This window comes from Bos indicus x Bos taurus, chromosome 2 (assembly GCF_003369695.1).
Source record: "Bos indicus x Bos taurus breed Angus x Brahman F1 hybrid chromosome 2, Bos_hybrid_MaternalHap_v2.0, whole genome shotgun sequence".
In the NCBI taxonomy this organism is placed as follows: domain Eukaryota; kingdom Metazoa; phylum Chordata; class Mammalia; order Artiodactyla; family Bovidae; genus Bos; species Bos indicus x Bos taurus.
Window position 1 is genome coordinate 122,667,832 of NC_040077.1, and position 12,200 is coordinate 122,680,031.

The following is a 12,200-nucleotide window of genomic DNA, read 5'->3' on the forward strand; positions in this document are numbered from 1 at the left end:
CCAGGAGCTGACCTGGCAGCTCTCCACCCTGAGTCTGAATTGCTCCTCTTTCCTTCCATGCTAGGGCCACCCCCAGGCATCTGATACCTTCCTTTTTGGTCTCTGTTTCTTGTATTATCTGGAGTCCAATTATTATTCTTACATTATGCTGAGTCCTGCAACAGGGGCCAGGGCAAGGAAGAGCAGCTCGTCCCTGGGTGCCCTGGCCTATCCTTGGGGCTGAGCAAATCCAGCCCCTGGACTTCAGGCTTGTAGGAAAGGGGAGTGAGGTCTGAGAAGGGGGCTCAGGCAACTTGCCTCTGATGAGGAGAGAAATGTACCAACAGTCCCTCCTCCAGCTCACCTCTAGTCATGACGCAAGGGCCCTCAGGACCTGGGCCAGGTGCCAGGATGTGCCAGTGACACAGGTGTGCCCGTTGGCAGGTGTGATGCTATTGGCTCCCCCTACCCCAGACCCTGACTCTCATGGCTGCTGAGCCCTTGTCTTGACTGTTTGATTAAAAGGGGACATTGAAGGCCACGCTGGTGTCAGCACATCATTGGAACAAGCAGCATAAGCTCGTGATGGGCTAAGCCCTGTTATAGTCTTTTTATAACCACTCACAAGCTTGGTGGCTTTGGGCAAATGACATAACCTCTCCAAGCTTTGTTCTCCTCATCTCCGCTTCCGAAGCGGAGATGATGGTGGCTCTGTTTCCTCGGGGCCTGTGGTGAGGGTCAAGTGAGTCAGTCCATAGAAAGCCCTTGGGACAGAGGTAAGCTGCTATTTACATCAGTTGCCATGACAACGATGCTGCTGGCGGTGGTGGTGATCAATCCCATTCCCACGTCCCCTTTCCTGTCATCACGGGTCGCGTCCCCAAGGCTCTGTCATCAAGGAGGGGCTTCATTCCTTCTCACTGGCTTTGTTTATCCTAAAACCCACATCTTGGAGGAGGGCCAAGTGTTTACAGCTTCGTCTTGCTCAGCAAGGCAGTTTAGTACCACTGGGAACTGAAACATCTCTGTAGTCAGGCTGGCACTGACCAGCATGAGGCTGTCGCCTCTTGCCTTCTGATCACTATAATTATGTCTCATAGTCAGAATGACGTTTTCCCCCTCCTTTCTCACCTCCCAAAGAGAGATGACTGTCAACAGGATCTATGCCCTGGGCAAGACCTCACCACTGGAGTAGGGATCATGCTAGGAGAGCATCTGATCCAACCTGTTCACAGGGAAGGGAATCCCAGGGGGAAGGAGAAGCTGGGGAAACTGAGGCCTGGAGTGGAGAGGCAACCTGTCCCAGATCACACAGGGAGTTGGTGACAGGACAGATTAGGGCTTGAATTCCTGACGCAGGACTGAAAACCCTGTCTGTCATAGTGACATGGACCCTAGCGTCTGGGGCGAGTGGGGCCAGAATTCCAAGCCTGGCACAGACAAGGGAAGGACAAGTTTGTGCCAGAGGAATGGACTTGGGTGGAAGGGATGAAATTAAGTGCTTGGGTCACGCTGGGCCCCTTGAGGTCTAGAAGGAACAGTGGCTCAGTGTCCCCCAGTTCTGACTGAGCTAGTGCACAGACTGAAAACTGGTGTCAAGGCAGCCTGGGATGAAACTGTCACAGGCTCTCAGTGAAATGAGAGAAACAGGCCAATATGGACTGCTGGTGTAAGGTTGCCAATTGTTAACACCTTCCAAATGGGTGTCACCTGATTCTAGCTTGGGAAATGCCATGCGAAGGCATTTAAAAGTCAGTGAGATTTAACATGAAACTTCCACAGAATTGGCTGGGCTTTCCTGCGAGTCTGAGTGCCATGTTAGGAGATGCAAGTGCGTGTCTGCTCTATGCACTGACCTGTGATGTAACACAGCTTCCCTGGTGGCTCAGATGATAAAGAATCTGCCTACCAGTGTAGGAGACACGGGTTCGATCCCTGGGTCGGGAAGATCCCCTGGAGGATATGGCAACCCACTCCAGTATTCTTGCCTGGAAAAATCTCATAGACAGAGGAGCCTGGTGGGCTACAGTCCATGGGGTTGCAAAGAGTTGGACACGACTAAGCATGCACGAACTAGTACTACTAGAGATGGAGAGAGCTCGGTGGAGGATGTCGGGAGGGGGTCACCTGACAGAGATAAAACCTGCAGCCTGGGGATGGAGCCAGCCCCATGCTCTACAGGGAGGGACCCTGGGAATATAAACACCCTGATCTTCCCTCCTTCCCTAATCTCCTGCTGGGGTGCCCTATTACCAGACCTGGGAGCCAGAGAGGTGCAGGGTCCCCTGGATAAGGATGCTAAGGTCAGCCCCCAGGAGAACAGAGCAAGGGGACAGATTCTCCAGATGGAGAATCTGGAGGAGGATACGGGGGACCCCAGCACAGGGGAGGTGCCTCTTCAGGGCAGTGCTTGGGGAAGACATGGCTTTGGAGCTGAGTCCTGAGGACAGGGAGGGTTGGGCCGGGAGAAGAGCTAGTGGAAGGGAGTTCCTGGCGGAGGGAACAGCAGGAGCAAAGGAATGGATGCAGGCAGGGTCCAGGTCCCACAGGCCAGGTGGTAAGGAGCTTGCATTTGATTTTAAGTTTACTGGGAGGCAGGGGTGTGCACGTGTGTGCTGTCACTTCAGTCGCGTTTGACTCTTTGCGACCCTGTGGACCGTAGATCCCCAGGCTCCTCTGTCCATGGGATTCTTCAGGCAAGAATACTGGAGTGGGTTGCCATGCCCTCATCCAGGAGATCTTCCCAACCCAGGGATTGAACCCAAGTCTGTTACATCTACCTGTATTGGTAGGCAGGTTTTTAACCGCTAATGCCACCTCGGAAGCCCAGGCAGGGGTGAGTTCTCAGCAAAAAGTGACATGACTCCTCTGAGGGGGCTGTGGCTTGGAACCAGGGAGGGGTGAAGGCAGGAGGCTGGTGGGGAACCTAGCAGATGAGAGGTCTGGACCAGGGCAGGAGAAAGAGACGAGGCCAGAGAGGAGTGTATTTTGGAGGAAGAACCTAAGAATTGGCTGGTGGGTCAGAGGTAGCGGCAAAGGACCCTGGAGTCAGGGTCCACCCAGTGGTCTCCTGCCCTCAGCACCTGTGAGTTGGCTGGAGAGAGGGGTGGAGCGGGGGATGTCTCCAGGAGCCATGGTTTGGCCTTCCTGTGCTCACCCAGTCCTGCATGGGTCCAGACAGTCTTGCCACCCCCAGACACTGCAATGCAGTTATGAGGTAGGCTCTGCTGAAGGATCCAGGAGATGACCCCAACTCAGAGAAAATACCTTCAAACACATGTGATTCCTGGCCCCCCTGCCCTGGTAGGTGGACGGTCCTGGGGACTGGGCAGCCCTGCAAATTGGATGGGTATCGGCTCTGGGTGTGTCCCACCCAGGCCAGGCAGGGGCACCGTGCCCTGATGCAAGGCTGGGTGCCAGACCAAGGCCGTCTCTCTGGGGAGACAGGGAGCCATGGCAGGTTTCTGGCCAGTCTGCCACTAGGGCAAGAGGGAGGATCAGAGCCTGCGAGATGAGAAGCTGGGGCAATGGTATGGGTGAGTGAACCCGGCCAGGACAGACCCCGGGAGAGCCTGGAGGGACGGCGGCTTCAGTGTCCGAGTGGCTGGAGCTTCCTTTACAGACTTTTCCCCCTTCCAGGCTCACCTCATCGGGGCCACAGAACCTCGGCCCGAGTCAAACTCATCCCTCACTGTGGCCAATTAATTCCAACTTGTCATAAATGTCTTAAGGTTTGCTAATCGATAGGAGCTGGGCCGCCGGCCACCGCTGAGTCTCCGAGGGGACGTACAGGGATTGAAGGCCTCTGGCCAGGCTCGTGGGTTAACACACTCCACGTGCATTGCCTGTTGGTTTGAGTTAATCACCTGGTGCCTAAGCGTGTCCTCGTAAATCTCAGGTAAGGCTCCTGTGATCCGTTCAGAGTTAACTGACAAGACTAAGCGGCCGTGCTGGGGTTTGTGACAGAGGAGGCGTCTCGGGGCTGCAGGAAGGAAGGAGGGACTGATGTGGGTGAGGGGAGGGGCACCTTACAGCCCCCAGAGGGAACCGCTCCTCCATTCGCCCCAAGGGGAGGTCCTGGCAGCCTGGAGCAGGCTCAGAGCCTCCGGCCTGCTTCCTGCTGCCGGGCTTGTGACCTCAGGGAATGACAAAACCTTGTGGGTGGGAGTTTCCCAGATAAACCGGGGTTGGGGGCGGGGGAAAGAGGGCGCAGCAGGAGCAAAGGCCCGGGGGCATCACCTGAATCTCACTGTCTTCTGGCTACAACCTGAGCATCCTCACAGCAGGACAAGGAACAGGCCCTCAGAACAGGCTGAAGTGCAGCCAGTCCCTGGGCACCCGGCTAGGAGGGTTGCTAGAAAAACTTAAATATTTCTACATCTGTTCACAGGTTCTTAGAGCAGCGGTCTGATGTGGCCAAGTCATTTACCTCCCTGTGCCTCGCTTTCCTCATCTGTGAAGTGGGGTGATGATGGTGCCCCCCCTACCCCCGGGTTGGGAGAGCAGGGAGCCTGTGTGAAGCTCTGGAGCAGTGCCCGCCCCCACAGATGTGATGAGAGGAGGATTGTGGATTGATGCTCATTACCTGCCTCAGTCCTGTGAGTTTCCTCTGACCGTCTGAACCACCGGGCAGACTGGGAGGGTCAGACCCTCGGTCCCTGAAGAAACTGAATCCAAGAGGATTGGGAAGAGGTCACGGGACTGAGCTGGTGAGCTCTGCCCTGTCTCACTTGGGAGCCCACCCCGGGCCCGAAGCCTCAGCACACAAAGGTCTCCCCCAGCCCCCTGGAGTCAGAGCCCACATCCCCCTGCTGGGCTCGCTGCAGCCCAGTCACCAGCAGTGAGAGCGGGAATGGTGCCCTGTGTTACAATCTGTGTCTGGACGGGCCCCTGGCTGGAGGAATTAACTCATGTACATACAGAAAATCTCCACAGACTTGTCTTCCAATATTTGTTCTGGAAACTGGAACACACAGATAAGGCAAGCGCCTGACATTGGAACTGCAGAATAAATTTGCATTCTCCACGCCACAAAGAGCCCCATTCACACAGCACTGGGGGAGGCGGCAGGAAGAGGGAAAACCTACTCTCGGCCAAAGGAAGGGTCTGACGGTCTTTCCTCCAGGAGCAAGTTCTCGCAGGCGAGATCTCAGCCTGTTAGCACTCAACAGCCTAAAACCCTGGAGTCTTAGACCCCTCAGCCCTTGAATTATCACTTAATAGAATCTTAAGACCAAAAAATTTCAAGTCAGAATCACAAGACTTTAGGATTTAATCATTATCCTGGCCACACCCTCAACCAGCACTGGAGTCTGCTCCATCCTACACCAAGCCTCCAGGCTTCGGATCAGCCCCATGGCCACCTCTTCAGGGCAGCCCTCCTTGATCCCTGATCATCCTGATGAGAACTTGGAGCAGGACCTGAGTGAGAAAAGGAACAAGCCATTAAAAACGGGGTGGGGGAAGATTGTGTCTGTCTGGATTGAGGCAACAGATAGTGCGAAGGTCCTGGGGTACGAATGCAGTTCATGTGTTTGCGGAATAGTGAGACTCGGCTTCTAAATGTGCGATGAGACAGGAAAAGCAGTGAGGCCAGAAGCTAGAGGAGCCTGTGACTAGACTCTGCTCTGCTCTGCCATGCTGTGCACCTCCCTGAGCCTCCATGGATCCATCAGGATAGAAGAAGAACTCCACTGCTCCCAGACCCACAAGTGGAGCCTGGTGAAGCCTGGAGGTCCTCACAAGACCAGGTGAGTGTGAAATGCCTCAGACCCCTGAAAAGGAAGGCAGAATGAGGGGATGTGATGGTCTTTCTCAAGCTGCGTGGAGCAGCACAGCAGCCCAGATGAGTGTGCCCAGAAGGCACCCCATTTGGAAGTAAACACAGCTCTGTTTGAGAGTGCAGGGGAGCGGTGCTGGAACATTTAATTCCTGTACACGCTTATGTAGAAGTAATTGCATTACCTGTTCTCCACATCTTTTAGTTGGAAAACCAAAGAATTTTAAAATGCTCAGCATGAGGCTCAGGGAAGGGAAGGCAGAAGGTAACCCCCCCAATTCCCCTCCCAACCCCCCCCCCAATCTTCTTGTGGACTCTGCCCTTTGTAGCTGCCATGGTGGGGGGTCATAGTGGGGAGCGTGCTCTGCCCCAAACTGCCCTGGAACTGGCTGAGTTACTGGTTCTGTCCGGATATGTTTCCTCAGAGGCACAATGATGAGCTTGGACCTAGATAGCCTCTGTGTGGTTTGTTGGTGTTCAGTTGCTCAGTCGTGTCCAACTCTTCGTGATCCCATGGACTGCAGCACGCCAGGCTTCCCTGTCCTTCACTATCTTCCAGAGTTTGCTCAAACTCATGTCCATCCAGTCGGTGATGCCAGCCAACCATGTCATCCTCTGTCGCCCCTTTATCCTCCTACCCTCAGTCTTTCCCAGCATCAGGGTCTTTTGCAATCAGTAGGTTCTTCATGTCAGGTGGCCAAAGTAGTGGAGCTTCAGCTTCAGCATCAGTCCTTCCAGTGAATATTCAGGGTTGCTTTCCAAACAGTCCCTAGTGGTTTATTTGGGAGGTGACCTCATTAGGCACAGGTGAGAGAGAAGAGAGAGAGGGAGGGAGAAGAGTGAGACAAAGATGCAGCCATTGAGCACAGATGCTGCTGTGGGCGGTGGGGCCATCCTGCCAGGGACCCACAGGGGAGCCAGGTGGCACACATCCTTTACTGGGTGAGAGTCACCTCTGTGAGCACAAAATCCGCCTTCCCTATAGTTGACCATGCTCCTGGGCTGAACGGGCTCCCATGGGGCAGAGAAAGCCGGGGTAGCCCAGGGAAGCTGAGAGGATTTTCAGGAACTGCCCACAGCAGCTACCGATGAGCTCAGGTGTGCCGGAGGGGCTCCGGGTCGGGGTTGCTGGGGCGCTGCTACATTTTCCAACCCCCCTGCTCGAACATTCTGGAATCTGTGCTTCTTTCCAGGCCACTCAGTTCCAGCTTCTGCCCCAGAGCTGTTCAGATCCTCAAGGGCAAGGATTTGTATCTGTCTGTTTATCGCTGCATTTCCAGCGTCTGGAACAGCGCCTGTCAATACGTATTTTGTGGAATGAATTGTCTGCGTGGTGAGCATCTTTTCTTGAGCACCCACTGGGTTCTGGCCTTGAGCTAGGCCTTAGGGACACAATATTGAATCAGGTACAGTTCGTGCCCTTAGGGGCTTGCTGTAGGGGAGGAGGACAGATGCATTATAATCATCATAATCACCATTATTTCAGTGGCAATACCATCACCACCATTTACTGAGCCTCTCCTATGCACACAGGGCTTTGCATTTGTCATTTCATTTCAGCCTCCAAAGTTCACAAAGGGTCCATATGATGATGCCGATTTCATAGGTGAGAAACTTAAAGCTCAGAGAGGTGAATGACTTGGCCGAGTTCACAGAGATGGTACCAGAGCAGAGGTGGGATTTGAACCAGGGTATTCTACCGACATACACCAAGCACAGTCACTCAAACATGAGACTTCAGGTAGATGAGGTGGGAGCTGCCCCAGTGAGGTACTCACAAAGGCCCTGAGGTCGGAGGAAGTGAGTCTGGGAAGGTGTCTGTGTATTGCACCAGTGAGGCTGTGGCTGAAAAGAAGGCACAGACCCTCCCTGCAGAGCCAGTGTCAAGGTCAGCGTGCAGTTAGGTCAGAGTGCAGGGTGGTGTAGGGGAGAGGTGGGGGGTGCTGGGTCGGGTCAGGGTCCCTGCAAGGAGACAGAGGGCTCCCCACGCAGGGCACTTTAGGGGACACCGCTGATGAGGGTATGGGCAGAGTTAGAGAAACACAGGGAAGGTGTGGGGCCCAGGCTGTCAACAACGGGAGTCTTCACTGTGCCTGAGCCTGAAGGAAGGCAGGGAGAGCTGCAAGGCGGGGAGGGTGCCCCACGGGGGTTGTGGCCTTTGGGAGAGGGTGCACCTGCTCCTCAGACACTAGGGAGGGAGACAGGGAGATAAAACACCTGACCTCCTCTGCCTCTGATCTCCTGCTGGTCCTCCCAGGGGCCAAGCTCAATCGGAAGCCAGAGGGCCCTGGTGCCCATTGGTGCCTCTGTGTGGTCAGCGTTTGGGGCCACAGGCAGGGTGGTGGTGATGTGGGGACATGCGGTCTCTTGCTGGGTGAAGACGGCAGAGATACTGAGCAAAGGGCTTAGGCTCCTGGAGATGGGAGCTTTGAATGGTTGTCAATGTCAGGCCAAAATAGTCACTTAATCATTCAAACGTTTATTGACTCTGGATCAGGCTCTGAGAGGACCCTGGGGAGTCAGAGAGATAACAGGAGATGCTTGTTTCCTGCCTCCTAGCCCTCTGCCAGTACTCACTCCCTTCCTCCTCACAGGCCCTGACAGGTAGGTGTCAGCATCACCCCATTTGAAACACTAGGGAACCTAGATGCTGCATGACAAACTCATTTGCTCCTTGTCCAACTGTAAGTGGTGACGCTGAGCTAGAACTGGAGCTCTCTGCCCCCAGTGCCCAGGCTCTGACCACCAGATCATACCACCATGTATCAGCGGGATGAGAAACATGGTCCCCATCCCCTGGGTCTCATTAGGAGAGATACCTAAACAGACTACAGCAACACCTAGAGCTGAGGACCATTCCTGAAGGTGCCCGAGGCACTCCTTCCACTCAGGACAAGAGTGCAGGATTCCTGGAGAGGGTGGCATTTCAGCTGGGGTGCTGAGGGAAGCAGAGGAGTTCACAGGGCAGTCGAGGCATGTAGAGGAGAGGGCATGTCAGGCAGTGGACACAGCATGAGCGAAGGGATGGAGGGAAGAAACAGTACCAAGTGTGCAGGGAACTGCAAGCAAGTTGGTATTGCTGGGGCATAAAGTACGAGAAAGGACGCAGGGGGACAGGAGCAGCTCATAGGTAACCCTGCTGAGTTATCTCAGTCCTGGTCTAAGACACCCTAAGGGCCAGGGTCCATGTTACTCCCCTGCTTAAGTCCCTGTACAAGACTCATAACGAGTCCAGAGATTCAGGATGGTTCTCAAGATTGCTGGTGCTCGGGTTCTGCTGTAAGCCAACTGCCTTGGTTTCCCCAGCTTGGCAGAGCAATTAACAGTGATAATGCAAGGATTTTGGAGTTTGCCAGACCTGGAGTGAACTTCTGGTTTAGCTTAGCTTTGTGATATGGGACATGTCACTCAACCTCTCAGTGCCTCACTTTCCTACCTATGAAGTAGAAATAAAATGATACAGGGTTGTCCTGAAAATTAGATGAACTAATATGTATAAGGACTTCCCGGGTTGCTCAGATGATAAAGAATCCGTCTGCAGTGAGGGAGACCTGGGTTTGATCCCTGGGTTGGGAAGATCCCTGGAGGAGGGCATGGCAACCTGCTTCAGTATTCTTGCCTGGAGAATCCCCATGGGCAGGGGAGCCTGGTGGGCTACAGTTCATGGGGTTGCAAAGAGTCGGACATGACTGAGCGACTAAGCACAGCACAGCAATACGTGTAAAGCATTTACTACAGTGCCCTGCACATAGCAGGTTCTCAATAAACCGTAGCTTTTTATTATTTTTGTTATTTTAATTATCACCTTCTAATCTTTTACCATGTATGTACTGAATTTTATAATTGTATTATAATTGAAATTGTGTTGACTTATACTTGCAATAAAGTAATTATACATTTACTCAGTTTTTTTCTATTCACTATTATATCATTAAAAATTTCTCAAAAGCATGTTATGACTGCATAGTAGACCAGCCTTCAGATGCATCAAACTTTATCATTATCCCTTAAGGTTGGATATTTAGAGGATTAGTGAAAGTGAAAGTCACTCAGTCGTGTCCAAATCTTTGTGACCCCATGGACTATACAGTCCATGGAATTCTCCCAGCCAGAATATTGGAGCCTTTCCCATCTCGGGGGATATTCCCAACCCAGGGATCAAAGCCAGGTCTCTTGCATGCAAGCAGATTCTTCATCAGCTGAGCCACAAGGGAAGCCCATTTAGAGGGTTACAGGGTTTCGGTCTTCTACATCATTAGGCTGTGATGTACATCGTTTGGCATTCAGATCAGATCAGTCGCTCAGTCTCTGACTCTTTGCGACCCCATGCATCGCAGCATGTTTGGCATTACCTTTGCCTGAATCTCTGGTCTCTTTTTCAGGATGGATTCCTAGAAGCAAAATCACCCTAAGTGTTTAATCACTTTCCTGAATGATTGCCCTGATGGACACTCCCCATAGCTGCTTTGTGTGAAAATGCTTGTCTCACTGCACACTCAACAGCCCTGAGTATTACTGTTTTTGTTGTTGTTGTTTTTAACTATTTGATTGGCCTCAACTTATACTTCATTGTGTCATCTGCGCACAGAACCATGGCCTATGGTTTTTGTTTTCTAGCAATTTGATAATCAAATCAAATTCTGAGGCTTCCAAGATCCCCTTGATAAGAACAGGCAGCAGCTTGGGGCATGTATCTCTAGGCAGGGAGTCATCGGAGCTGGTTCCATCCCACCTGCTGTGTGCAGGGCATGTCCCTTCTCCCCTGGGTCTTCATTATTTATTACCGACGTATTGCAATCACTTCCTGGATAGTCTCCCTTCCTCCAGCCCATCCAGTGCCCAGAACAGGGCCTAATGCCCAGTAGGTGTTTAGCGACTATTTGCTGAAGCCTGAATGGCCAAGTGCTTTTTAAAAAGACAAGCTGGCAGTGCAATTCCCTTGCTTACATCTTTTGTTCAGACTCTCCATCATTTGTATTTATTGCTTTGTCTTTCTTCCCTGTGTTTCATGCAGGTACACTGTGTCAAGGTGGTTAAGGACCTCCCTCTTAAGCCAGACAACTTAGTGTGAATTTTGCTTCTGGGGCTTAGTTGCTGTATGAACTTAGGGGTCTAACTTAACCTCTCTGTGTCTCAGTTTCTCTCTCTGTTAAACTGGAATAATAATGCCTGTTTCACAAGGTTGTGCTGAGAAGTAAATAAGTAAATGTATGTGTAGAGTGTTTAGAACAGCTTGCTGCTGCTGCTAAGTCGCTTCAGTTGTGTCCGACTCTGTGAGACCCCATAGACAGCAGCCCACCAGGCTCCTCCGTCCCTGGGATTCTCTAGGCAAGAACACTGGAGTGGTTGCCATTTCCTTCTCCAATGCACGAAAGTGAAAAGTGAAAGTGAAGCCACTCATTCGTGTCCGACTCTTCACGACCCCATGGACTGCAGCCTACCAGGCTCCTCCATCCGTGGGGCTTTCCAGGCAAGAGTACTGGAGTGGGGTGCCATCTCCTTCTCCATAGAACAGCTTAGGCACATACATAGACGCTCTACGTTCTTGCTATTATTCTTCCAAAGTGGATACTAGGTGCCACAAACCCACTTAAACTTGAGCTGAAGGCACCTCTTCTCTTGAAGGCCCTCACAGTTTCAGACTGACCTTCTTACTATTTCAAGTTCACAAGAAAGAGAGACCTTCTCTGTTGCCAGCAGTTAAAAAAAAAATCCTAAAATTAAATCTCACGGAACGAATTTGAGTCAGGAGAATCATCTGAACCCAGCAGTTCCTGTCTCTGGAAGGACCCCTGAGAGACCTGGCCTCCCCACCTGCCACCGCTCACCCGCAGGAGCCCGGCCTCAAGACGGCGGGCGCCTCCCTGCCCCCTGCCAGGCTGATGGATTCTCCCTTCATTTCATTGTCCTTGGAGCGATTTCCTCAGCACATCCCGAGCCGGTGTACAGCTGGGCCACATTTGTTCCCTAATGGGCACCTCAGACAAGGCTGGCCTTGGGGGACCTGGTACTTCATCACTCGCCTCCACAGACTTGCTCTAAAAGGGACAGTCACCACTGCCATGCCACCCTCAGGACACGGGCAGATTTTACATTTTACAGATGAAGTGGTGTCGGCTTGAACACTTGGAGGTTCCAGGCAACACCAGAGCCAAGAGGTACCTAAAGTGGGGCCAGGCCAGTGACAGTTCCGCTCTTGAGACCTGGTCTCCTCATCTAAAATGGGCCCCTCCCACCAGAGGCTGCTGTGAGGATGCTGTGAGGAGGACATAGTCCTGGCACGGTGCCCGGCATGCTGTTAGCAGCGTCCTTGTCACAGTGGCAGCGCCATGATCAGATGTCCCAGGGGCTGTTGGATTCCCGACAGTCCTCCTCCTCTGGAATTTTCCGAGTCAGCTCCTGCCCATGCTCAGGACCAGAGGTAGCATCAGAGAGGATATGG

General features: G+C 52.7%; 1 long non-coding RNA gene across 1 annotated transcript; it reads right to left on the reverse strand.

Annotated features, from left to right (window-relative positions):
* Positions 1–5,233: 5,233 nt before the first annotated feature.
* Positions 5,234–11,925, reverse strand: LOC113881270. The gene is made up of 2 exons (XR_003507985.1): positions 11,587–11,925; positions 5,234–5,400 (listed from the first exon to the last, which is right to left on the reverse strand). It is a non-coding gene; the product is annotated as an uncharacterized LOC113881270 (long non-coding RNA).
* Between the last annotated feature and the right edge of the window lie 275 nt (positions 11,926–12,200).